Here is a 27,769-nt window from a genome sequence, read left to right as displayed (position 1 = left end):
ATACTGAATCCAACATACAGAGAAGCAGGCTGGCTATCCAACAATTCATTAAAGATAATATAACAGAGTAATATGGTACTAGAGATGATCACCACTTCTCTTCTGCTCATCTTCCCTGATGTACTCATACATCAAGATACTGGGTCCTGTATACCAAGTGACCCTAAATCACATCAAAGCTAATGGACCTAACCTATAATACTCTCTCTTCTGGAAATTGGAAATGGGGACACAGAGACCAAGAAAAGGATACATGAGCTGAAAAGTAATGGGCTCAAAGATACCACTTTGAATTGGCCCTGAAGGGGTGATGGAAAAGCATGAGAAAAGAAGAAATCTAGGCTACAGGGAGAGTATGAAGCAGACGTGCAGAGAAGGACATGGATAAGAAATCACGTAGCTCCAAAATAAGAAGCAAAGGCTTTGACAGGCTTTGTAACTCCTCCAAGGACTAAGAATACTTTCCACAATTGGGTTCCACTGGAGACTGTTGGAATAAATCTTTTCTCACCTGAGCTTCTTCATGTGGAATTATGTCCCTTATAAATAAAAATTCCTTAACTAAGGAGCAGCTTTGAATATTACTGGTGGACCACATGGAAGAAGGGAAGGCCATGAGAAATTAGTCCTCCCTCTGGTATTACAAACTCCTGAAATAAAAGAATGATATTTAATTACTATCATATTACTCCAAATGCTTAACACAATGTCTGAGGCAGGGTAGGTGCTTGATAAAAATTTGTGTTTGAAATCAGTTATTTCTAAGCCACCAAGATGGGTATCTGCATGAGTGAAGACCAATACATTTTATTAAGTGGGTTATCTCCGGGTTGAAGAAGCTGAAGGGGGTTTTGAAGACTGGTGAAAACATATCTTCCACCACATAGTAAGGGAAGATCCATACCTCCTTCTTTCTTGAATCCACACAGCCTTTCACACGTTGCTGAGCACAGGCAGCACTCAGAGAGTAGGTATGTGGTCTGTGATTGACTTTAAAATGCACATCAGGAGTCCAAATAATCTTGTTTTAGAATAGCATATTTCCTGAAACATATCTGGAAATGGACCACTGCACACTGCCACTATGGCTCTACCTCATCTGAGCCACCATGACATTTACCCTTCTAGATATCTGTATGGCCTCCTTCTCCCATTTACTCCAGTTTCTGCTCAATCTCATCCTGACTAGAAAACTTTCCCCATCCACATAATCAAAAGTATCACCCCATTACTCTCCTTTTATTTATAATATCACCCTCTGATATTACATATGTTTACCAGTTTATTTGTTAATCGTTTTCCCCAGTAGGATGTATGTTTCATATAAGTCGTACATCTCTGGTCAAAAGTATCACCCATTACTCTCCTTTTATTTATAATATCACCCTCTGATATTACATATGTTTACCAGTTTATTTGTTAATCATTTTCCCCAGTAGGATGTATGTTTCATATAAGTGGGTACATCTCTGGTTTGTTCACTATTATAACCCCAGAACCAAGGATAATGATTGGCACATTATGGATTCTCAATAAATATTTGAGAATGAAATGAATGAATTTCCCTTAAGGAACCAAAAGATCCTTGAGAAAAAAGTCTGCAACTAGTTCATCTTTGTTGTTCTTACTGTATTGGTACAAAACTTACTCCATAGTAGGTGCTCAGTACATGTTTATCATTACATGAATTTAAGAATTGTAATAAGCTGCCTATGTCATACTCTTCTTTGACCTGCAAATTCAACCAGCTAAGATCTTGCCACAGACATGCTTAAGAGCACTGGGTGACTTGACATGGTTTCTGAGATCTGAGATGAACAATGAAGCTTGAGAATAACAGATCATGTTGATCTTCTGGACACCTTAGAAAGGTGTTTTGTTTTGTTTTGTTTGTTTTGTTTTTTGGCCCATAAAAGGTATTTATGTTCTTTTTAATTTTTTTAATTTTTTTAAATTTTTTACTATAATTTATTGTCAAATTGGTTTCCATATAACACCCAGTGCTCATCCCAACAAGTGCCCTCCTCAATGCCTGTCACCCACTTTCCCCTCTCCCTCACCCCCCCCCATCAACCCTCAGTTTGTTCTTTGTATTTAAGAGCCCCTTAGTGTTTGCCTCCCTCCCTCTTGGTTTGTAACGTTTTTTTTTTTTCCCCCTTCCCTTCCCCCATGGTCTTCTGTTAAGTTTCTCAAGATCCGCATATGAGTGAAAACATATAATATCTGTCTGTTTCTGACTGACTTATTTCACTTAGCATGATACCCTCCAGTTCCATCCATGTTGCTGCAAATGGCCAGATTTCATTCTTTCTCATTGCCAAGTAGTATTCCATTGGATATATAAACCACATGTTCTTTATCCATTCATCAGTTGATGGACATTCAGGCTCTTTCCATAATTTGGCTATTATTGAAAGTGCTGCTGTAAACATTGTGGTACATGTGCCCCTTTGCATCAGCACTCCTGTATCCCTTGGGTAAATTCCTAGCAGTGCTATTCCTGGGTCATAGGGTAGTTCTAGTTTTAATTTTTTGAGGAGCCTTCACACCACACAATTTTCCAGAGCATCTACATCAGTTTGCATTCCCACCAACAATGCAAGGTGGTTGCCATTTCTCCACCTCCTTGCCAGCGTCTATAGTCTCCTGATTTGTTCATTTTGGCCATTCTGACCAGCGTGAGGTGGTATCTCAACGTGGCTTTGATTTGTGTTTCCCTGATGATGAGTGACATAGAAAGGCTTTAAATAACTACAACTGAGGATGACTCAAAGAGAATGCTTCCCTTTTTCATCACCAGATCCAGGTTTATTCCTTTCCTTTCTAGAATAGGACATATGCTAGTTTCCCTGCCAACCACAGTCACTTCAGCATAATCTTAGCCTTCATCTCCCCAAGGATTTAATGGCTCATTTCATCACCACCCTAGATCACCCACCTGGAAGACTGGAACTTTGTCACTCATTCACCATGAAAATAAAATGAAGTCATACTCCTTTAAGAACTTCCAGGGCAGAAGTTCTCACCTTGGCTGCATATGAAAGTCTCCCAGGAAGATTTTGAAAGTCTCAGTCCCTAAGCTTCACTGAGCCCAATTAAATCAGAACCCCTCGAGGTTGGTCCAGACATCAGTATTTTTTTAAAGTTCTCCATGGATTTTGAGAAACTTAACAGAAGACCATAGGGGAAGGGAAAGGGAAAAAATAGTAACAGAGAGGAAGGGAGGCAAACCATAAGAGACTCTGAAATACAGATTCTTAAATACAACCCAAACTGAGGGTTGATGGGAGGGGCTGGGGAGACGGGAAAATGGGTGATGGGCATTGATGAAGGCACTTGTTGGGATGAGCACTGGGTGTTGTATGTAAATGATGAATCATGGGAATCTACCCACAAAACCAAGAACACACTGTACACACTGACTGTTAGCCAATTTGACAATAAATAATAATAATAATAATAATAATAATTAGTAATAACAATAATAGTAAAGTTCTCCATGGAATTTCAATGAGAAGTCAAGGCTGAGGAACACAGAGAAGACATTCTCCTTTTGTGGGGAGTCTTTAGGATTCAGCAGAATGTATTCAGCCCAAGTTTTATACAGTCTAATGAGGAAATAGATTAACTTTCCTGAATGACTAGGTGGTTATTCTTTTTTCAGATTCCAAGCAGGGGCCACAGTTTCCCCTTGCACTTAATAGATTTTTATTTTCCCATTAAATATGGGACCCTATAGATCACACATAGATATGGCCACAAATAATACATATACATGTGAGCACAAAGTCTTATCTATAATCCCTGTTTTCTTTTCCCAATTCCTGTCTTTACCCATACCATATCCTTACCTTTCCTCTCTTTCTCTTGAGCAGCATTTCTACCTCTCTCTCCATAGACATCTACATCCATACCCAGAACAATATTATTAGGTTGGCTGGAGACAATGAGAAAGTCATGAAATTTCTCTGCAGGGTCTTAGTACAGATACTATTGGGACCCTGCCCCATATCCCCTAAGGCCATCTTTTAGTTCACCTGCAGCAGGAACCACCTGACATGCTGACAGTGGCATACCTCCAGTTTATACATCACTATGCTTCTGGACTCAGTTTCTCTAACATCACAGGAGCTCACCCAACCTCGATATAGGGCACCTTAGAAGCATCAGGAATTCAATGTCTCTAAGAGCAGCCTCAACCAATAAAAAGCAGATCAATGCTGGCTTCTCTGTCCCTCAATTCAGAAGTACATTCAATATGGGTTCTCAGAAGTCTCCCAGGAGGACTGAACTCCAATTACCCACAGCAATAGTGCAAATAATTAACGCATCTGTGTTATCTCCTCTCCCTTCCTGGTGTCACTATCCTTACTGTCTCTCTTGTGCTTCCCGGGATGACCCATCAAATAAACTACCTGCACCCAAGTTCATATTTTATTGTCAGCATTTGCAAGAACCCTAAATAAAGCAAGCTGCAGATTCTCGAGATCTTTCTCTCTCTCTGTCTCTTTGTCTCTCTGTCTCTCTCTCTCTCTCCCTCTCCATCTTCCTACTATCAAATTTTATTTCCCAGAGGGCTAAAATTAAAACAGATAAGAAAAATGTGCACTGTAAGAAGAAAAAGATGAGCTTCACAGGCTCTCTTTGCATTTACTGTCAGTGCTGGATTGGAGAAGGTGGAGAGAACTGTGGATAATTGAAATGTCTTTAGGTTAGAAAGGCTCAGAATCAGATTCCATGGATGAGAAACCCCAGAAAGAACCTAGAATCTCCTTATGCTTAGAGAATGGTATGGATTCCATACTCACTTGTAATGGACACATTCCATCAGAAGTGTATCTTTCTCTGAGTCAATAAGAATGACAATACAAAGTCAAATATTTGCTGTTCATTGTGGCAAAGACCATTTCTTAGACTGAGAAGGTATGATTGGAAAGTTTCTGGCCTTCTCAGTGAAAAGCTTGTAGTTCCACTGTTTGCTGAGAGCCTCAGTTAACCAATAGCTTAAAAGTTCTGGCTGATACACCAATTCCAGAACATGAGACCTAAAGCTCCAGCTGAATCTAAGTCCTGACACAATTACAGTCAGTTGTGTAGAAATCTATAGGGTTTATTTAAAACACTACACACTCAAACAAAAATGTTTGGCATTTAACATTTTAAATATCTAACACATCATATTATTCTTACCTTTCAACCTAGCAATAATTTTATAATCACATCCTGGTTCTAAAATTATTTTGGAAAATCTAGTTGGTACACATGTAAATGCGGAGAAATAGAGAGTTTCCTACTCTGGTAGGAATATTTGTATATTGGTGCAATTTCTGGAGAGCAATTGACCAATAGGTATAAAAGTTGAATGTGCAATAGTTCTTGGGATGTGGAAAGCAATGATACAAAAGTTAAATGGAAGCAATAGAAAAGAGAAAGAATGTGGATTTGGGTTAAACTCATTACCTCATTGTGTGACCCTGAATACATCACTTAAATAATCTCTCTGATCTTCACTTTCCTCACCTCTAAAACAGGAAACCCAACTCCTGCATTCTTTACTTGTGGTCAAGGTTAGAGAAAGTGCACACAAATCATCTACTCTAGAGTCTATCACTTTAGCAGAACAAGTCAAAGATGAGGGAATTTTGTTGTTGTTGTTGTTGTTCCTGAACAACAACAACAACAACAAAAGGTAGTATAACGAAGGTTGAGTAGAACCTAAGAAAATAACTCAAAAATTATTACAACTGTCGTAAGGGACTTAACCTGTCATGAGGAAAGATTTGAGCAGGAGGAGTGAGACCTTGTGTGTATTTATGAGGGACTTTATAAATATTTTCATTTTCTGAAATAAAATGATAAAAAGAAGCCCACTAATCAATATAATATCCATGATAACCCATATATCTTAAATTAATGTATTTTTTAATTTCTTATGTCTTGCTCACCAGAAACTTTTGAGTACCCTCCCTGATTTCAATAAAAATGTTTAAAAATTCATTTTGCTTTGTTGTAGAAAATACGCACACATTCTAAGGCCAGGGATTTTTTGTTTGTTTCTACTGTCATCATCTCTTCCTCCTCCTCCTCCCCTCCTCCTCCTCCTCCTTCTTCTTCTTCTTCTTCTTCTTCTTCTGGTTATGGTTGCTATTACTTTGTCTAATTCATCATCCTAATATCCAATGCTTTTCTGATTTTATGTCATGAATAGTCCACTTCTACATTCTGGGTTTCAATAGAATAACTTAGATGCTTCAGATGTAAGAGTTTGAGCAAGGGATATTTAACTACCGTATCCCCTACACCATCATAGGCCCAGGAATTATCCCCAAATTCCCTTTCTCAATATTTAGGATTGTACATTCTCAATTCCATCATTGATAATTGCATATCACAAAAAAATGGAATGGCGCCACCAGCAATTTACCTACCCCCATCAGATCCACACATACAGACACACACAGAGACACTTAACATTCATCAAACACTTACTGTAGGTGTTCTGGTAGGTTCTATAGCAGTTGGGGTTCAGACAAGGAGACAGAAGCATTGTGCTTGCTATTGGATAAGAAACTGATTAGGAGAATTAGACCTTACACAAGTATGGAAGTAGGTGAAAAAGGAAACACCTTGGGGGTGGCACTACAGATTTAGAGGAAAAATCACTAACTGGTCCTCCTGAAGTTCTGGTGCAGGTAGAGAAGCTCGGTTTCTGGCGAAATCTGAGAAGACAGGTACAACCAGCAGCAAAAGTTTATGAGATGTAGTCTCTGTATAGTTACTATTTCTGTGGGTCCACATCCAAGCATCTGGTACAGATGCCTGGATAATAGGCATTGCAGTTGGAAAGAAGAGCTGGACGTACAACAGAAGAGAATGAGGACAAGCTAGGCACCTCTGTACATGTTTTTCCACCTCTGAATATCACAGAAGTTCCTATCTTGGTCAACTATAACCTGGAACCATTCAGGAAAGGAGATTCTTGAAAATGCAGTATCTAGATTAATCAATCCATATTAAGTCCAGACCTTGTCAACTTGTCATCCATATATACCTTTTAAACCATATTTAATTTTAAATCAAGGCCATAGCAAAACGATATTTTTACCTAACATGATGCAAATTAGTATAACCAATGATACATAGCATGGCCTCCCTAGATGAGGATGTACTAAGTTCTCTGTCTCTTTGTCCATCTGTAAATTATGCTTGTTCTTCTTCTGGGTGACACTCCTCCTTTGATATCTATACCTTAAACAATATTAATACATTTCATGTTGGGAAGTATGAGAATCAGAAACTGAAATAAGAAAGAAAACAAATGGTATTTTACACACACACACACACACACACACACACACACACATATTTACATCAAAGTAAGGAAGAAATAATCGTGAGAGTCTTTATTTCTGTAACTTGTCAGGCCATCACCATTGGGATTTATAACTTCCTGCTTCCATTGCCTATCTGTACTCTCTTTACACTGAACATACTTGGTTGGTCACAGTTCCTTGCCTGATAGCTAGCTGACCCAAATATTTGTTCCTTAACAATCTGTGCCATTAGCAGTCCTGCCTCTATTGGATTGTTGCAGCATTTCATTAATTTAAACATAAGACATGGAGAAGCACTGAGGCATCCAGAGACCTTCTTGCTTTCCAGACATACTACTCCTTACTCCCATTATGTTGGAGAAGCCCAATTTCCCCCTTGATAGTCAGGATCAACAACCCCTCTCTAATGCAATGACCCTCTTCTTTGCCTGTTGGTCCACTGGGAGGAGGTAATAAATGACCAGGTAATAGTCTCAACTTACAATTTAGTGACGCTTTGTATGTACTTTGGTAAAAATACCCTTCCCTTTCTCAGTAAGAACTCTAAATCAACAGATCTCAAAGATATGGGAATAAATTTTGCTACTAGATCATTAGGAGTAACAGGAAGAACTATTCCCATTGAACACCAATTCAGAGCATACATTCATTTTGAAGAATTATACCAACCCTGCAAAATAGTGCTAAACACATGGTGTTGAAACAGTTTCCAAAAGGACAGTCAGTAGATTCTGATCTGATTCTATCAGATCAATTTCCTCAGGGTGATAAGGACCATAAGACTAGTGAATATGATATTTAATAATTATTTCCATGGTTAAGAGTAATTCTGTGTGGAAAACTTTAACACTGAATACGGCACTTTGGAAATCGCCAGATGGTAATTTTGGCAGAATCATCACAAGCAGGTAAGACAAATTCATATCCAGGATATATGTCTGCTCCACTGTGAGCAAAGTGCTATTCCTTCCATTATATAAGTGATCCAATGTAATTAATTTTCCATCAAGTGGCTGGGTGATATCTTATGGGAGTAGTGACATATTGTGGACTCAGTGTTTGTCTCTCCTGCTGGTGACTTGGGCACTCAGTAGTGGTTGAAGCCAAATTGGTTTTTGTGAGCATAAGTCCATAATGCTGAGCCCATGCATACATTCCATTTCTGCTACCATTGTCACCTTCATCATGAGCCTACTAGGCAAGAGGAGGAATGTCTGGAGAAAGAGGCTGACTAACATCCCAGCATGAGTCATTGTGTCCACCTAGTTGTTAAGATTCACCCCTGGTGAGGGTATTCTTTGTAAACAATCACATGGGACACAAATATCTTCATATTCATGACCCTTTTGGAGAGCTCTATCAACACATTACCTCCGAACTACCGGACACAATTTTTCCTTTGTGTTCCTTCCAGGTCTCTGACTAAGCAGTCAAACCATTAGCCACTACCCATGAATCAGTGCAGATCCACATATTTGGCCATTTCTCCTAGACAAAATGAACAACCAGATGCACTGTTTTAGAACTGGAAGAGGGGCCAGATGCAGCAACTTTTCCCTTTCCTTGAAGGGATATTGATGAGAGACAAATCTGGATGGTCTTGGGGGCTCACCTCTTTCCCCTTTTGGAAGCTTAGCAGAGAGCTGGCTTAATTCCACTGAGCCAGCCTGCAGAGATAAGGACTTTGGTTAATTTTAGCATTCCATTTAGCAAGCAAGGTTGTTCTCTGAGCCCTCTGTGTTTAGACCTTGGTCTCTAGTATGCATCTTTACTAGCATTTCCTGAACCCTATTTTACTTCTTTTTACTACAAGTAATCAGACACTGTATCCCCCTCTTAGGCTAACTTATATAATGGGGTGCATAAGCGGGAGTTCTTTTTTGAACATCTAGCTTTCTGGCTAAAGCAAGTCTGTTCTGGACTTAACAGAGCAATGAGAATTCATGAGACTGTGTGTACTCTACTACTTCTCTGATTTTAAGAGTTTCCCCTAATAAACCCTATGTTATATCTGCAGTCTATAGTACTATGCTGATTACCCATGACCTCTTACATAGCAGACAACTTAATATGCCACAAACCATTGGATGGCTGAAAGCTTAGACAAATTAGCATGCTCCCGCATGTTTGTGGGAAATACTTCCTACATTCTGGCACATATATGTCTAGGGAAGTATGTACTTCCTGCTTAACAGGTCCAAGGACATGATGTCATCAACATAGTGAAGCAGCAAGATATCCTTTAGAATGGAGAGGTAGGGATGTTCCTGAGAAAAAAAAAGGTTATGATAAAGGGATAAATTGCTGATACAGTTATATGATAAAGTGTATTGCTAGTAACCAGCTGAAAGAAAACTGCTTCTGGCAGTCTTTACTAAGGTATTTACTAGGTTACTAGCTTTATACTAGAATCCAAGGGGTAGATCCAGTAGAAAAAAAAAAACATATCTGAAACAAATTATAAATGGATTCCCCCACCATCTGATTAAGCTTATGGTAATCCACTCTCATTCTCCAAGATCTATCTATCATCTGCACACTCCAAAAAAGCAAATTTAGATGGGGATGTAGCTGCAATAACCATCCCTGCATCTTCCTAGCTCTTGATGGTAGAAAAAAAATCTCTTCAAACCCTCCAGGAATGCAGTACTGGTTATGAGTTACTGATTTAGTAAGAAGAAGTTCTAGAGAGGTTTTAATTTTTCCTTTCCTATCACAAAGGGCCTCATTCCATAGATCAGGGAACCAATATGGGTATTCTACCAGTTACTTAGTTATTTCAACTATACATTTCATAACTTGGAAAATCACTATTGCTTGACATAGACTACCAGTGTGCCACTGGACACTGAATAGACTAATCAATGTCTTTAAATCTACTCATATCAGAGCTCTAATGCTATACTAATATTGTATTCTTCTAGAACTACTTCTAGTGGTACCAATATTTGACTCAGTGTTCAATTAGTATTGATACCAGATATGGAAGAGGAGGAGGAGCCGGCAGAAAAAGATAAGAAAGAACAGTCAGTAAGGAGACAAAAAAAAATGTACTTTATTATGCACCACACACAGAAAATGCCTTAATAAGGAAGGAGTCATCAGTTCTGCCAAATGCGGATGAAAGATCAAAGAAAAGGAAGTTTAAGAGTTAACCATAGGATTTGAGGGCATGAGAATCATTGTGAATCTTCAGGGGAGTGGAGTGTTGGTGTGGTGGTACAGGGTTTCACCAGAAAAAGTTGTAGAGAAATGGAGTGGCAATATGTACAAATATTGGATCATTATGTTGTACACCTGAAACTAATATAATGTATATCAATCATATCTAAATTAAAATGTACAAATATACACCAAATACATACATACCTACTAAAATATTTTTTAAAAAATAAAAGATTATCAGGATATTTTAACTTTTTCCCATAATTCCCCATTATTTTTCTCCATCTGTCTAAAATGAATTATAATCATTTCTTATATTCAAGTTATACTTTACGTGAATATCTTTTAAGACTTGGCGGTAACATTTAATTTATGATTGCTCGTAATAATTATTGTAATATTTTAAAATGGAGTAGTGGTTAAGTAGTTGCTCTAGAACAAGGAAGCTTGCTTTTTTGTTTGTTTATTTATATGTGAACTCTTATGGTATATTTGGATGCTGAGTAAGTATAGAGGCAAAATTAATAATGTAAGAGAAATAAGGAGTGGGAAATAATTGAAGGAACAAAGTCCTGGCATAGGCCAAGAAAAATGGAATGCAGCACATATGTCAAGGGGTTTGCCTTATCAGGCATATGGGCAGTTGGTCTACTTTACCAGGAGGGAAAGTGGAGTAAATGAGCACAAATGAAGGTAGACTGGCAGATATGCTGTCCATGGGAAGATGAAGCCATTCATTTTCATTGCTTCTATTTTCCAAGTAAAATAAAAACCTGAGTCATTAAGGTGGAAATGACAAGGGAAGAGAGTATTAGAAGTTTCAGGAAAGAAAAGAAATTATGAAATGGTTGTCTTGGAGAATGAAAAGATAGTCACATGCTTGGTAGCACTGGAGCCTCACATTAGATATGTATATAAAATTAAATTAAGCCCAGTCACATTGTTTTTGTGTTTTTCTGCAGCCATGTCTCTTACTTGGGTATGGGAGGGGATGTTCCCTGTCTTAAAATGAATTGGTTTTATTTTTTCCAAGAATGGAATGCTACTCACACTAAATTAAATCCCAATGGGGATTTATGAGCAAGTACAGTTGTACCTTATGTGCTTATTGAACCAGGAACAAAAGGTCAGGACTCCAAATTACTATTTCCATCTCTTTTCTCTCTCTGCCAACCATTTTCTTTCTTTTGGTACACTTGGTAGAAAATTGTCCTGCAGTTTAACTTCCTAGCTCCAAAGCCTGGTGGCAGGTAACTAGAGGCTCTATGTACCAATTCCAGATTGCTAGGGGGAAAAATAAGATTAGCCTAGCTTGGTTCAGCCCTTGGGAGAGAAATCTCTGAGGAGGAAAAGTGCACAGAGCAAGTAAATTAATGGACCCAATTCCTAAAATCCTCAAGAAGAGTAGTTTGATATGGTTCTGAGAAGTTATGGACAATCCAAAACCTTTCGTATTGCAGAAATGGAATATTGTGAAGTAAATTTTACATTTCCTAGAATTTCTTGTAATTAAATAATTGAGTTTTAGGGATAGGAGCAATATTGGAATAGTGATTTTTACTTTCCAGTGAGTCCCAATAGGCTTCTGATCTTGCATAAGTACAGTTTGAAATCTATGGAATAGCTATGGTCTAAAAAGAAATGAAAGTAGCCAGGAGATGGGGTTACTTTCAGGAAGGAGATACTTTATTTTGGCAAAGGTTATGAATCAAGCTTTTAAGGTCAGAACAGGTTTAAGAATGAATACTACATACTTTAGTTAATAGTGAAGACTGTCTTTTGCCATATACATTTACAAAAGAATATTTGCTTTGTGTTTATCTTTTCAGTTGCAAATGACATAAGACTGCTGCCATGTTCTTACGTATAAGTTTTGGTTTTAGTAAGAAGTCACATAGGGCATTTGAATAGAATTAAGAAATTTGGTCTGTCCACTTCTGACTTGCCTACTGTCTTCTGTATGACCTTCATGAACTTGTCTGAGCTTTCTAGAACACCATATCTTCAAGTTCCCCTCCAGCTTCAAATCCTGTTATTCAAGAAACTCCCAGAAAGAATGGTCCTGGAAACATGAGTAATCACAATAAGATATGCCTTAAGAGCTTTTGGTAGAGCTCATACTTAATTCAAAGTTCTGTTGCATCCAACAATATCCAACAAACAGAACAACCCAGAAGCCTGGTTGAGGCAGAGAGTGCTTATAGTGTGCTTTCTGAATAAATAACAAATTTAAACCGGGAGAACCCCTGCAGTTGATTTAGATTAATAGCAATTTTGTATTGTATTAACAACATTGTATATTTAAGATGTAGAAACTCTCTAAAAATACAAAGAATTTTTGGGGCACCTGGGTGGCTCAGTCGGTTAAGCGGCTGACTTCGGCTCAGGTCGTGATCTCGCGGTCCGTGAGTTCGAGCCCCGCATCAGGCTCTGTGCTGACAGCTCAGCTCAGAGCCTGGAGCCTGTTTCAGAATCTGTGTCTCCCTCTCTCTGACCCTCCCCCGTTCATGCTCTGTCTCTCTCTGTCTCAAAAATAAATAAATAAATGTCAAAAGAAATTTTTTAAAAATACAAAGAATTTTTGTCTGTTCAATATCTTGGGTTTTCTTTAGTGATATATTATGAGTAATAATACAAGAACTTTCCCCCAGTACCACGAGAGTGAGGTGAGGATTTTTGGCAAGTATGATGTTGATTTAGTAAGTAACTATACTGATTTCTCTAAAGCATACAAGAACAAAAGAGAGATATGTAAGGGTCTTCAAACATGTGGGATGAGAGTGGTTATTCAGATCCTAATACATTAAATAAAGTATCTCCTTACACTACCATTCAAAAAATGCAGATGTACAAGTATACCATGTTGGGTTTTTTTTTTTTTAACAACAAAAAAGTGATTTCTCAAGATACACATGAAAATCAGACCATATGTGTTCTGAAAAGACTTAATTTATCCTCTTTGGCTACAATCACATCCAAAACTGTCTGCCCAACATCTTTGCTATTATTAAAGACAACCAGGGTAAGACAGCTCCACAGCTGGCCTCAAGTATATAACTTCAAGTTAGAAAACACTCATTTGCCAGTCCTTTCCTTGTATTAAGTCAAAGCTGGTAAAACTATTAGATATCAGGGTTCTCATGGAAAAGGCTTTGAAACATGTAAAGTGCTATTTGAAAGTAATCTTGGCATTATTTAGACATACGTGGCCAGTAAACCTCATCTGGATTAGAGTCAGAGGGAATCAGACAGGCAAGGTGGGAGAGACAAGAAGGACCTAACCTAGGACTGATAACGATGGTTTCCAAAGGTACATTCCTTGGAAAGCAGCCAAAGTCCTGAGGAGCAAGAAACTGGAGAGTCTTCCAAGAACACTCCATCACAGTGGTAACTCAGGAATGTGCTGAAACATTGGATGGATGTCCCAATCTGCTCTATAATCAGGAGAAAGTGAGGCAATCATATAAACATTTGTTAGGATGATTTGAGTGAGCTGAAAGATGATATATGGATATGGGCAGGCCTCGTGACAATCTCAACTGTACATAGAAATAAAGCCACAAAGGATTTTAGCATTGCAAAGCTGAATTGATAACCAAAAACTGAGGTATTATTTTTCTGTGTGATAGTTCAACCATGTATTGGGCCACCTCTATACATGTGAAGATAATTACTAATCACTGACAAGCGAAGGAAGTCTTTTTGTAGTGACAGACTAAAGGCAGAGAGCTCTAAGATAATGCAAGTGGTTTCAATAAACATCGAACTCTGAACAGACAGGAAAGCCATTATAATAATGATAATGATAAAACTCAGTGTTGTAAGTATATATTAATTGGCCTACTTCATACCTTACCTGATGAAAGAACCAGTTTTCATGCATATGAAGGAGTTGAACATCTAACTTTATGACTGCTTTACTTTTCAGGGATGGGGAGAAGTATTCAAAGGCATTCCAGTCATAAGAGAGTTGGATAGGAAAGGAGGAATGGTGATATCTTTTTCCAAGTTTAGAGGGGTTTTTGTCTGTTTGTTTTGGCAAGGCCCTCTTTCTGTCCATAAGAGACAAATATTCCACTGTAGTCCCCAATCTCTTCCTGCCTTAATGGCTGTTCTATCTTACTCTTTAAGGAGCAACTCATGAGCCCAGCATGATCTATGATCATATCTTGAGAAATGTAGCATATGGTCAAATGAGTTACTCTTTCCTATCCCCACCCTCAAATCTTGTGGGAAACCCACAGCCAGAACTATGAATCATTTCCTGTAATTTCAAGAAGGTATGGTCTGTAGTATTGAATCTAGGATAAATTCCTCTTCGTTGTATTCTGTTTGTGGTTATTGCACAGCTTCTTGATGAGAGGTTGGTTAAGTTGATTTAATTCTCCAATTACAACAAGAAGAGGTTAGGAAAGAATGACAGGGTGCATCATCCACCACTGATTCCCCAAATTAATAAAAGGTGAAGCCAAGATGGTACTAATGAGTGTTCATGTCTGACCAGAAACTATTTCATTTCTGCATCCAGAAAGCATGTGTTACTGCAAGGTGAACACTGTTATTTAATATTCCACTAATTCCCTCTAGATAGTCACTTTTCATCATCATTTTTGGATTTGGGTGTGTTTTTTCTCCTGTGCATTAGGAGAACTTCTTTACTAGAAGTGAGTAAAGTACATCTCACGGATCTGTGGCACCTGTGACCCCCTGCTGTCTTCTAAGAGACAGTATTAAATTTCCCAACTCTTTGATTATTCCTAGGTGACTGCCAAGGCACTGTATCACTGCCCCTCAGAGTTCCAACCCTTCTTTGCCTCCCTGTTTTCTCAATTTGTGAAAAACACACAGGCAGGCACACACACACACTCACTATACAGAGCACTTTACATGTATTTCCTAATTACCCTTCCCCATAGTCCTTGAGCCAGGTACTAATTTTACACATTTATAGATGAAACTCAGTGAGTCAATGTGCTATACCTACACATCTAGAAAGTGGCAAGCTGGGTTTGGTCCAAATTGGTGTTTTTAACTACCACACTCTCTTAATTGCCTCTCTGAAATATGTTGCCTTGGCTCTTATTTACAGGTGAGAAACTTAGGTCTAGAGAGATAAAACCAACTTTCTCAAGATCCCAAGGCTTCTGAATCTTTGGAGTTTTCTCCCGGATTCAATATTGCTTTCTTCATTCTTGTTTAGCTATTGAGGTTCTTGGAAAGGGGTGTTACAATACATATTACAAAACTCAGCCAAAAGTAATTAAATAACAACATCCACCTCTTTTTCTGCAGTATCTAACTCACTTGCACTATGGAAAAGATTCCATCATGGGAAAAAAATGTATGTAATGGTGGACCTACATTAAGGAAGACTTGGCCAGGTTCTCTGACACATTTCAAGGAAGAAACCTATTCCATTTCTCTCTCCCAAATGCCCTCTGAAATAGAAGTGCTTTTCTTAAGTAAGACAAGGCACATTTGTTTGAGTCAGTGGCTAGGGTCTGAGTGATGCCAAATAGAACACTGGAAATCATTTATGTGTTGAATCAGTCAAGTGGCTCAATGGGCAGCCCAGTGTTTCCTGAGAGGTGAAGGGAGAGACATTGTTCATCTTCCTGAAATCAGAAAAGAACTTTCAGAGTTGAGCTCCTCCTATGTGTGTGTGCATGTGGGTATTTCTGTGTATTTGTATACACATGCACATGCGTAAGTTCCAAGAGTAAAGAGGGTATGGAAAGAAAGAGGACAAGAACCAACTGAAGCAAAGAAAAGTCATATCTGCCATGTGTTTGTTTTCAGGGAATTCAAAGTTTGTGATTCTTTCAACATTTTTGTTTAGCATTTTATTTTGGCATATAAAATTCCATAAATAAATGGGAAGAGCAGGGTTATGTTGGGGCATGAGACAAGAATCAACTTTAAGAGACAGAAGTGTCTATATTATGGAAGCAATGACTTGTTTCACACATTTTACTTCTTTGTGTTTTCTTTAAAAGTATGTTATATTTGTTTAAGAGTATGTTATAATTATAGTACATTTCTATATGACTTACCAATTATTTTCATATGCTTATGAAGTCTGTACTAAAACCATACACACACACATACACATGTACACACATACCCCATTCAAGACCCTTCATCATCCATCACACTCTATTATGCCTCAAGCACCCACCCCACAATGTCACATGCTCCAGGTATCTTATATCCTAGCAAGACACAATTTCTGGCAGTTCCATGAATGCCAATCCTTTTGGCCCCTACTTTTCTCATGCTGTTTCCTTTGCATTGAATGCCCTTTCTCCTTTTTCAGGCTAGAAAAGTCATAAACATATTTCAAAGCCCAGCTTAAGTATCACCTTCTCTGTGAACACTCCACCCCACACCAATACCCTTGATCTCTACCCCACCTCCTCTCCCTCCACCAGATTCAAGAACACAGCCCTGATAGATGAATTATGGATTATTGTGCATGTCTGCTTCTTCACTCTAGATCAATTCTACCTCTACTCTGCATGTTTTAAATTCCTTCAGAGCAAAGGCTGTGTCTTGTGCATCCCTGTATCTTACCTATCCGCCCCCCCCACCTGACTTGCTTCTTAATACCTCATGAATGGCAAGTCTTTCAAGTATATTTATTGAATGGTGACTAAGATGATCAACTGATTAATTAATTGGATTGAATGAACCACATTTACATATTTGTTCCCTAGTTGCAAAGATGAAATACATTGAACTAATCCAACCGCTTTCCCGAAAGCAAGTTTTCAGCAGTGCTTCCTACCAGATCCTCCTCTCTATGATAATGAGTGAAATAAGGTCAAGCACACAACCATTTGAAACCTTCATCCTAAAGTTTAACCTCTATGCTGGTTCTTTTTTTATTTGGCCCTGTAGATCCATTCTCTGCCTTGACCTGACCTGCTCTGTGCTCTAAAAGACTAAACACTTGGGAATTAACCCCCCCATGCTGTTTTGCCCTGTAGCTTTCAGCTAATGGTGGGCACTAGAAGGACCCCAGAGGGCAGGAGGAAAGAGAAGTCAGGGTATTTCTTTTCCTAACTTTGTTGGATTACAGTGGCCCAGTAGCTGCGATCCTCTATCCAGACCCCCAGCTCCTGTCAGGCAGCTCCTTTTAGATGGTATATTAGTTTCCTGAGACTGCTTTAACAAAATACCATAAACTTGGAGGCTTAAAACAACACAAGTATATCATCTTATGATTCTGTAAGTCAGAAATCCCACACAGGACTCAATAAGCTAACATCAAGGTATTTGCAAAGCTGGGTTCCACACTGGAGGTTCTAAGGAGAATCTTTTTCCCTACCATTTATAGTTTCTAGGGGCTGCCCACATTCCTTTGCTAAGGGTTACCCTTCTTCTTCAAAGCCAGCAATGTTGCCACCCTCTGGCCCTTCTTTCCTCATCACATCTCTTTCTAATCATAGCAGGGAGAGGCTCTCTGCCTTGAAGGACACATGGGACTAGGCTGGGCTCATAATAATGTCCACATCTCAAGGTCTTTAACCACAATCACACCTTCAAAGTTCCTTTTGTAACATATTTACAGGCTCTGGGGATTAGGGCACAGACATCTTTGAGGGGTCACTGTTTTTTCTGCTACATATGGATTTAACTCTTGTCAGTTCTATCAACACTGTTCCCTCTATTTGCTTCTTCAAGTCTAGAAGTGGTGATGGCTTTTTGATGTCGCTAATTCCTGGACCTTCATCATTCCATGTGGACTCCTTTACCCTACCTTCAGCTCTACAAATAGTTTCTTCATTAAATTCTCTCCAACTAACCCTTCGAATATGACTATTGCCAGGATCCTGACTAATCGCACAATGCTCACTCGCCCACCACAGATAAAATGGTATGACTGGACTCTTGCTACAGTTAACGATCCCATTAACCTATGATAATCCTCAGCAGAGTCTTGAGTCACCAGCTGTCTGAGTGAATTAGGAATAGTTCCACCCACCACTTAATTTCCTTATATGTCTGTATGGCTAAAGAGTTGAGATGGATATTCATATTTGGGAAATGTGAAAAGGTTAAGCCACTCAGCAAATATGATAGCTGAGCACCTCCATTACTTCAGGCACTATTTAAAGATAAGTTCAACTAATTCTTCCTCCACAGCCAGAAAGATGAAGGATTTCTGCTAGAAAAATCCATAAAGCCTAGAGTTTGTTGGGTCTGTGGCAAATGAGGTTTACTCCAATACATTCTCCATCTTGAAAGGCTTACTCATCCTTCCACCTCAACACAATTGCTTCATGATTAAGGGCATCTCCTTTGGCAAGGCACACACTTAAGTTTGAATCCAAGCTCTAGGACTTGGAAATTATTTAACATCTTCAAGACTCAGTTTTCTTATCTATAAAGTGGAGATACCATCCACAGTATGTATGAAAGACTCAATGAGCTATATAGATTTTCACATTTGTGCCTACTGCCTAGTAAGCTCAATAAATTATTAATAATTATAATAAATCTTGCCCATTTTTAAAGGAAAAGATCAAATTCTCACCTCCAGAAACCCTTCCTAGATTCCTCCAGATTTCAAAAATCTCCCCTTTCTTTAAGTTATTACAAACCTTATAACTAATACAGTAAATATTTAGCCATAGTCTCCTTTGGAATGGAAGTTATGTCTTCTGCTGCTTTGGCATCTCTCTTTGTCCCTGACCTAGTGGTGGGTATAGAACAGACACTCAGGAAATATTTGTCAATTTATCATCTTCCAGATGGGTTACTATCATGAAGAGTACATCTCCTCAATCTTTATTCTAGCTGCCACAGATCCATTTATCATTCTCAAGTCAGAAAAGAAAGTAAAATGGTATTCTATATGAGGAAACATAGCACCCCCTTTACTTATAAAATCAGAGATATCTTGTAGTTTTCTAAGCCACAGAGAGTGTTTATACTTTTAAATGTTCTGCTTTAATGGCCTAGTGGCCATGAGTCAGGATTATGCTGTAATTTTAACTTCAGGAAAAAGGGCATCTTCTGTACACCTTATATTAAGTCTGGTTATGCTGCAAGAACAAATAAGTCCAATATCTCAGTTGCTTAACATCAAAAGGCTTATTTTTCTCTTTTGCAAAATCTGCTGCCAACCAAGGTGACTAGGGCATCTATCTTCCATACAACCTGTCAACAATCCAGGCTAATGAAGATTCTCCATCCTCTAGCTGCACTGTCTGGAATATGCTACTTCTTCAGTTGTTACAGTATGAAGAAAAGAGACTGCTAGAGAGTCTTTGTACTAACAAATCCTTGTGTGAAATATATCACTTCTTCTTATAACCTGATCGTCAGAACAGCCATGGCAAAAGGCATGGGGAATTTTGACTCCTTCTATTGGTCTGGAAGGAGTGAACAGGATGCAGATCAGAGTTGGGTATCACTACCACACTCCTTAAGCACTTGTCCAACTCTATGTTGAAAGATAATTTTCTCTACAAATTACAAACATGTTGAAGGCAGAGTTTCTTTCTTATCTAACACTGCTTCTTCTCCTCCCCCTGCCTTTGTAGCATAACCCCTGGCACACTATTCAAACATAATTATCAGTTCATTCTTTTTATTTACCAAATAGTTATTGAATGTTTACCATGTGCCTGACATTGTTCTAGGTGACAGAGATACGGCCTTGAACAAAATATAAACATATTTCTAAACTCATGGTACTTAGATTTTAGGGTTGAAGGAGAACAAACCAAAAAAAATAGAAAGTATGCTAATGTGGCAGTTGATGAGTACTATAGAAAAAGTAAAGTAAGGTAAGAGGTTATTAAATATATATGTGGCAGGGTGGATGTGGGTAACGTTGTGTGGAGCCACACAGGGATGAAGGCTTACCAGGAAGTCCTGGGATCCTTGCGGTGGCAGACATAAACAAGGATAAAAATATAACAAGATTAATCTTGATGGTGTCAAGGCAGCCAACGTGGCGAGGCTGAGTGTTGGGGAGCAAGAAACTGGAAAGGTATCCCAGAGGATGCATAGGAATAGGAAGAAGAGATGGGGTCTTGTCAGAATCAAGAATTTTAGGGTTCCTTTTTACTCCTTCAAATAGTGATTTCATATCTAGAAAAAGAACTGGAGTTTCTGATTGTCCTCCCAATTTGCCAACAGGCATGGAAATGAACAAGAACGTTTTAACTGGAGCCTGTGGGTAAATTCAATTGGCTGTCTCCCAGCATACATTTTCAGGCATTTTTTTTTTAATTTTCTTTTCCTTTTTTAACTCAAATAGAAATTCCTAATAGCACCTGTAGAGCCCATTAAGATGTCCTTTCTTAAGGCTGTAAGCTGCTTCTGCACACTCTCTTCACCCTAGTGTGAAATTTCTGCCTTATGAATTGTTGGAGAGGCTTAAAAAAATTTCGTGACTTAAAGGCCCCTTTGAAGAATACTCCTGCTGTTTTGATGTTTCTATAACTTTTCTTTCATGCTTTTATCCTCTCCACCCCACCCAGATAATCATCTGGACCAGGATGCTTTATGAATGCAACATTGATATGTATCTTTTATAGATAAAACTCTCTATGGCATGTGGGTGATCTTTGTTCAGCTCCTGAAAACTATGAATTTTTTCTCTAAAAAGATGGATCTTCAGAAGGTATGATCCCTTTTATTAATATCTATAATACTTAAATCCTCTTTTCAATGAGAAAAGGAGAGTAGAGAGCTCTGTCTCTGAGCTCTAGATAGTGAAGTTCCTTGCATGCTCTTGGCTCAGTTTCCTCTTCTGAAAGGTTAAGTTGATGATTTTCCTAGTAGTAAATCATCATCACATCATCATCATCATCATCATCGTCAGTTTTATAACAGTTATTGTCATTTTTTGTTACCCTATGCAGATGTTGCACTAAATACCTTATATGCATTATCTTTTGTCCTTTATTTAATAGTGGAGTAGGCAGACAGTATTATCATTTTATAGATGAAAAAAACAATGAGGCTCCCAGATGTTAATAACTCATTCAAAATGATACAGCCCTGAGGAAGTAGTTATTTTGATCACTGATATTTCCCCAGGAACTATAGTATCAGGTGCTCAGGTACTAAATAAATGTATTTTATAATGTATTATGCATGTGTGTAAATAAACAAATAAAGCCAAATACATAATATCTGAATTAGAATCTATGCTCCTACCTCAGTCCTTAGAAAAAATGGTAGCTCCTATAAAAGCAAGATCATTTTAATCTCTAATCTTCCATACCTAACCTATTTGCTGACAACATTCATTCACAATTTAGTCTTAATTGTCCACTTAGTGCTAACAACAGATAATATACACATTAGGTGTCTGCCCTACTGCCTTCACTATTTAGTAGACTAACTTGAGACTCCATTACAGATTTTTAAGAAGGATTTAAAAAATTGATCGCCTTCAATCACCTTGGCTTTCCATAGACCAGCAATTCTCAACCAAACAATTCTATTCCCCAGGGGACACTGGGCAATGTCTAGAGACATTTTCAGTTGCCACAACAAGGGGAGAGGTGCTATTGGCATCTAGTGAGTAGATGCCAGAGATGCTGCTAAACATCCTACAATGCATAGGTCAGGCCTCCCATAAAAAATTATCCAGACCAAAATATTGAAGTGCAGATGCTGAGAATTCTTGCCCTACACAAACTAGAAATGGTGCAAAGGAAGCTAATCTTCCTGATCTTTCAGCATCACCCTCCTCACTCCACCCTGACTCCTATGTAGACAGGAAAACATATATTTCCAGAGCCTTTATGTTCAGTGCTCCTCTGGGATGCCTTTAACCACATCTCATTCTTCACATCCTTCTGACCCCTTCAAAAAAATCAGTTCTCTTCTGATCCTATTCTCAAATAGGCTTGCAAGATGATTGACTGACTAATCTCATATACTAAGTACTTTAACTTAGCTTTAGCTTAAAATAAGTCATACTGGCCAATTACTCAGTGAATTGATGAGGTCTAAAAAAAGGGCTTAGAATAATTTTTTCTATTATTTCCCCCCATGGAGTATAATATTTTATTTTCATTGACCAAGTGGAGCCCATCCTCCCACCTTGTCATCTAAAATGAAAATATCCCAACGGGCCCCCCAGGATAGCAAGTGGATGGTATAATTCAGTCAGAAGATAAGGAAAAAAGTTTAATCTCCCCAAATTGCCAAGAATTTTCCCCCTGATTAGGAAAGAATTCTGAAACACTGCAATTTAAAATATACTTCATGTGCTAATGAAAAAGAACTGAGAATAGAAATAAATCTTTGCTATAAATAATCAATGCTATCAAAATGTCATGGTAAAATGCTCTTCTGATAGGGACAAAGACAGATAGTTTTCTAGGGTTTTATCTGGAGAGTATCAGGCTGTGCACCAGAATGACTTTTTATTCATTTTACTTATTTATTTGTTTGTATGTCTGTCTCCAACTACGTCCATAAAACACTCCATCCAGATTCAAAGTGAAATACTCTATATTTATACACACACTATAGTAGGCAGTGTGTGTGTGTGTGTGTGTGTGTGTGTGTATATATATATATAAAAGAAAGGAAGAAAGGAACAAACACATGAATGAGAGATTATTGCATGGCCATTTACAAACAACCCAAAATTGATTGCCCACAATGCAATGCTGAGTTTGGTTCTGGGATTGCAAAAATGAGTAAAACAAAACCCCAACCCTCACAATACATTGGGGGAGGGAGGTTCCTTAGCCTTTGGCCACACATTTGAATCACCTGGAGAGATTTTAAACACTAATATCTAAGCCCTTCTCCTCCCCCAAAGGAATTAAATTGTAACCCTTGGGAATAAGGTCCACCCAGGCATCAGTAGCTTTTAAAGCTCCCCCAGATGATTCCAGTCAAAGTCAAAGTTGAGACCCACTGGCTTCTAGTCTAGTAGAGAAAAGTAATGAAACCAAATTTATTGAAGAAAGGTCTGTAGAATACCTTGAGTAATGGAATGAATGGAAATTAGCATTTTTTTGGCCTCTAGTCCATCCAAAGCAAGGTACCATGGGTCTTACATGTGTCTCATTTCATTCTCATGACATCCCTAGGAATAAGTATTATCATCCACAGCTGAAAGTTGAGGAAACTAAGGTACAGATGACAGAGACACAGCCTTTGCCATAGGAGTTTTCAAAAAACACAAAGAGAAGAAGAACATAGGAAACAGATATAGTGGGAAAAGGGGCAGAAACTCAAGTGGAACTCAGGAGACCTTGGTTCATGTCTAAATACTTTCATTAACTATTTGAATTGGGCAAGTTACTTAATGTGTCAGAGCCTATGGAATGATAATAATAAAGTCAAAATCAAAAATTCTATCCTTTTTAACAAAGGTAGACTAGAGAAAAAGTAACAATAGTGTGGTAGGTATGATCAAAGAGAGATGACAGATGTCATAGATGGAGGGCTGTCCACTAGTCCAGCTTTCAAGAGGCATTGGATCCAGCTGAGGTTGCCACAGTTTACAACTAGCACTTGAATCTGCAAATTCAAAAACCTATTTGTGAAGACGTTGGTTTGGCTCTGAAAGACTGACACATAATAACTCAACATTCAAGAAACTGATGTATAAACCATTCCCCCAGAGTATTGCTATATAAAAAGAGATGTTTCTATTGACTTTGTGTAGGCCAAGGTCACATGATGTATGAATCAAGTCAAAAAAGATAGTGTTAAGAAATGTTCTTCCTGAGTCTTAGCTTCTGCAATCATACAACACAAATAAAAGGCATCCAAGTTGGCCAGAAGGAGGTCAAACTTTCACTCCTCACAGATGACATGATACTCTATGTGGAAAACCCAAAAGATTCCACCAAAAAACTGCTAGAGTTGATTCATGAATTCAGCAAATTTGCAGGATATAAAATCAATGCACAGAAATTGGTTGCATTCCTATACACCAACAATAAAGCAACAGAAAGAGAAATCAAGGAATTGATCCCATTTACAACTGCACCAAAAAAACATAAAATACCTAGAAATAAATCTAAGCAAAGTGGTGAAAAATCTATACACTGAAAACTATAGAAAGCTTATGAAAGAAATTGAAGAAGACACAAAAAAATGGAAAAAAATATTCCATTTTCCTGGATAGGAAGAACAAATATTGTTAAAATGTCAATGCTACCCAAAGAAATCTACATATTCAATGCAATCCCTATCAAAATAACACCAGCATTCTTCATAGAGCTACAACAAATAAACCTAGAATTTGTATGGAACCAGAAAAGACCCCAAATAGCCAAAGAGATCTTGAAAAAGAAAACGAAAGCAGGAGGCATCACAATCCCAGACTTCAAGCTATACTACAAAGCTGTAATCATCAAGACAGTATGGTATTGGCACAAGAACAGACACTCAGATCAATAGAAGAGAATACAGAACCCATAAATGGGACTCACAAACGTATGGCCAACTAATCTTTGACAAAGCAGGAAAGAGTATCCAATGGAAAAAAGACAGTCTCTTTAGCAAATGGTGCTTGGAAAGTTGGACATGCAGAAGAATGAACCTGGACACTTTCTTACACCATACACAAAAATGAACTCAAAATGGATGAAAGACCTAAATGTAAGACAGGAAGCCATCAAAATCCTCAAGGAGAAAGCAGGCAAAAACCTCTTTGATCTTGGCCGCAGCAACTTCTTACTCAGCATGTCTCTGGAGGCAAGGGAAACCAAAGCAAAAATGAACTACTGGAACCTCATCAAAATAAAACGCTTCTGCACAGTGAAGGAAACAATCAGCAAAATTAAAAGGCAACCGACAGAATGGGAGAAGGTATTTGCAAATGACATATCAGATAAAGGGTTAGTATCCAAGATCTACAAAGAACTTACCAAACCCAGCACCCAAAAAACAATCTAGTGAAGAAATGGGCAAAAGACATGAATAGACACTTCTCCAAAGAAGACATCCAGATGACCAACCGACACATGAAAAAATGCTCAACATCCCTCATCATCAGGGAAATACAAATCAAAACCACAATGAGATATCACCTTACATCTGTCAGAATGGCTAACATTAACAAGTCAGACAACAACAGATGTTGGCAAGAATGCAGAGAAAGAAGATCTCTTTTGCATTGTTGGTGGGAATGCAAGCTGGTGGAGCCACTCTGGAAAACAGTATGGAGGTTCCTCAAAAAACTAAAAATAGAACTACCCTGTGACCCAGCAATTGCACTACTAGGCATTTATCCACAGGACACAGGTGTGCTGTTTTGAAGGGACACATGCATCCCCATGTTTATAGCAGCACTATCAACAATAGCCAAAGTATGGAAAGAGCCCAAATGTCCATCAATGGATAAATGGATAAAGAAGATGTGCTATATACACACAATGGAGTATTACTCAGCAATTAAAAAGAATGAAATCTTGCCATTTGCAACTACATGGATGGAACTGGAGGGTATTATGCTAAGTTAAATTAGTCAGAGAAAGACAAAAATCATATGACTCCACTCATATGAGGACTTTAAGAAACAAAACAGATGAACATAAGGGAAGGGAAACAAAAATAATATAAAAACAGGGAGGGGGACAAAACAGAAGAGACTCATAAATATGGAGAACAAACTGAGGGTTACTGGAGGGGTTGTGGGAAGTGGGTTGGGCTAAATGGGTAAGGGCACTAAGGAATCTCCTCCTGAAATCATCGTTGCACTATATGCTAACTAATTTGGATGTAAATTAAAAAATAAAACAAAAACAAAAAATAAAACAAGTTAAAATGGAAAAAAGAAAATTTCCTTCTGGCTGCTACAACATCATTTACTTCTTGTCCTACAAGAGCTGGGAATCCTTCCTAGACCAGAGCAGATAAACACTGTTTTTTCTCTCTCTCTTTGAGAGTTTTTTTTTTTTTTTTACTACATTCCAATAACACTGCCTATTTCTATAATATAATTGCTATTTCAGCTTCTCATTAATCAGCTTCAGCTGTTTTATTACAGTGGTTTTAGTTTATATTTGATTGTGTTGTACCTCCAATCATATAATTACAATATATCAGGTTGCAGTTTCAGCCATGTTTGTAGATGCATGTGTTCATTCCACTTCAAGTTCTTGAAAAAAACTTAGAAACAAAAATAGAACTGAGAAGACGAGGTGACAGAGGGTCCTTCTCTGGGCTCAGCCTCCAATGTCCTTACTGCCTTGAGCAAATCATTTAATCTTTCTGAGCACAAAGACTCCCTTTGTGAAATAGCAAAAAAAAAAAAAAAAAAAACTGTCACTATCTCTTTTTGCATATGAAAAATGTTAAATAATATGTTAATTTATGCATCACACAATAGACACAAAGGAATAGGCACTATGCTTTTCCTTATTTGCTACCTGAGCATCTTCATTGGATTTGACTATCTCTACCTCAGAGTTACTACAACAAATCACTAATCTCATTGGCTACACTAAATTCTTCTCCAACGCACTTGCAGGAGTTAACTTTATCTTGACATTCTGGAGGCCTTTTACTGTTTCCCTTGTGTCTGACAATCCTCTCTATAGAGCTGTACAATTTACAATTATATCGTATGGTCTCTTATGAACTTGATGATGTCTCTAGGAAAGAAGTAGAGTATATTGTTATTTCCACTTCCCAGATGACAGATAAGTGACACAGCAGGTAGGTGATGGACTCAAACCCTTTCTCTTGATTCTAAGTGTTCTCTCCACTGAGCATGCTGTGAGTTCTTTGATGCAGTCCAATTTTACAAATTATTATGAGGCTCTAGGCAGTCATTCCATCCCAGGGGTTCTACTTTCCCCTCTAAAGAGGAAGCTAGTAAGTTGTTTCTCCATGATGCTTAGCTTTGGTCAGATGTTTTAGGGCAGTGTTTAAAGAATGTGGCAGAAAAATGGAGAAAAACTAACAAATACAGAATACCAACTAAAATTACTTAAAGTGTCTATAAATCAGTCAGTGGGCACAAAGTTTAAGGGATTATGGGTTTTTTATTATAAAAGTAAAGAAAACCAAGCTTCAGACTCATTAGCTTTCTTTTTTTCTACATGGAAGGTTAGGACAAGGGAGACAGTGAACAGTTGTTCTCAGAACTAAATATTAGAGAATATGCAATCCCATCCTATGGGATGTAGGTCAGAACTTCCTTACTACAACCACAATTAAACATGGGAACAGAACTCAAAAGGCAAGTTTCCTGTGTAGTCACTATTCCTGCTGATGTTAAAAGCAATCATTCTCATGGGTGGGACAAGGGGAGCACAGGTGTTTGA

The sequence above is a fragment of the Panthera leo genome, chromosome D4 (assembly GCF_018350215.1).
Source record: "Panthera leo isolate Ple1 chromosome D4, P.leo_Ple1_pat1.1, whole genome shotgun sequence".
Classification (NCBI taxonomy): domain Eukaryota; kingdom Metazoa; phylum Chordata; class Mammalia; order Carnivora; family Felidae; genus Panthera; species Panthera leo.
Note: the sequence above shows the minus strand (reverse complement) of the source record.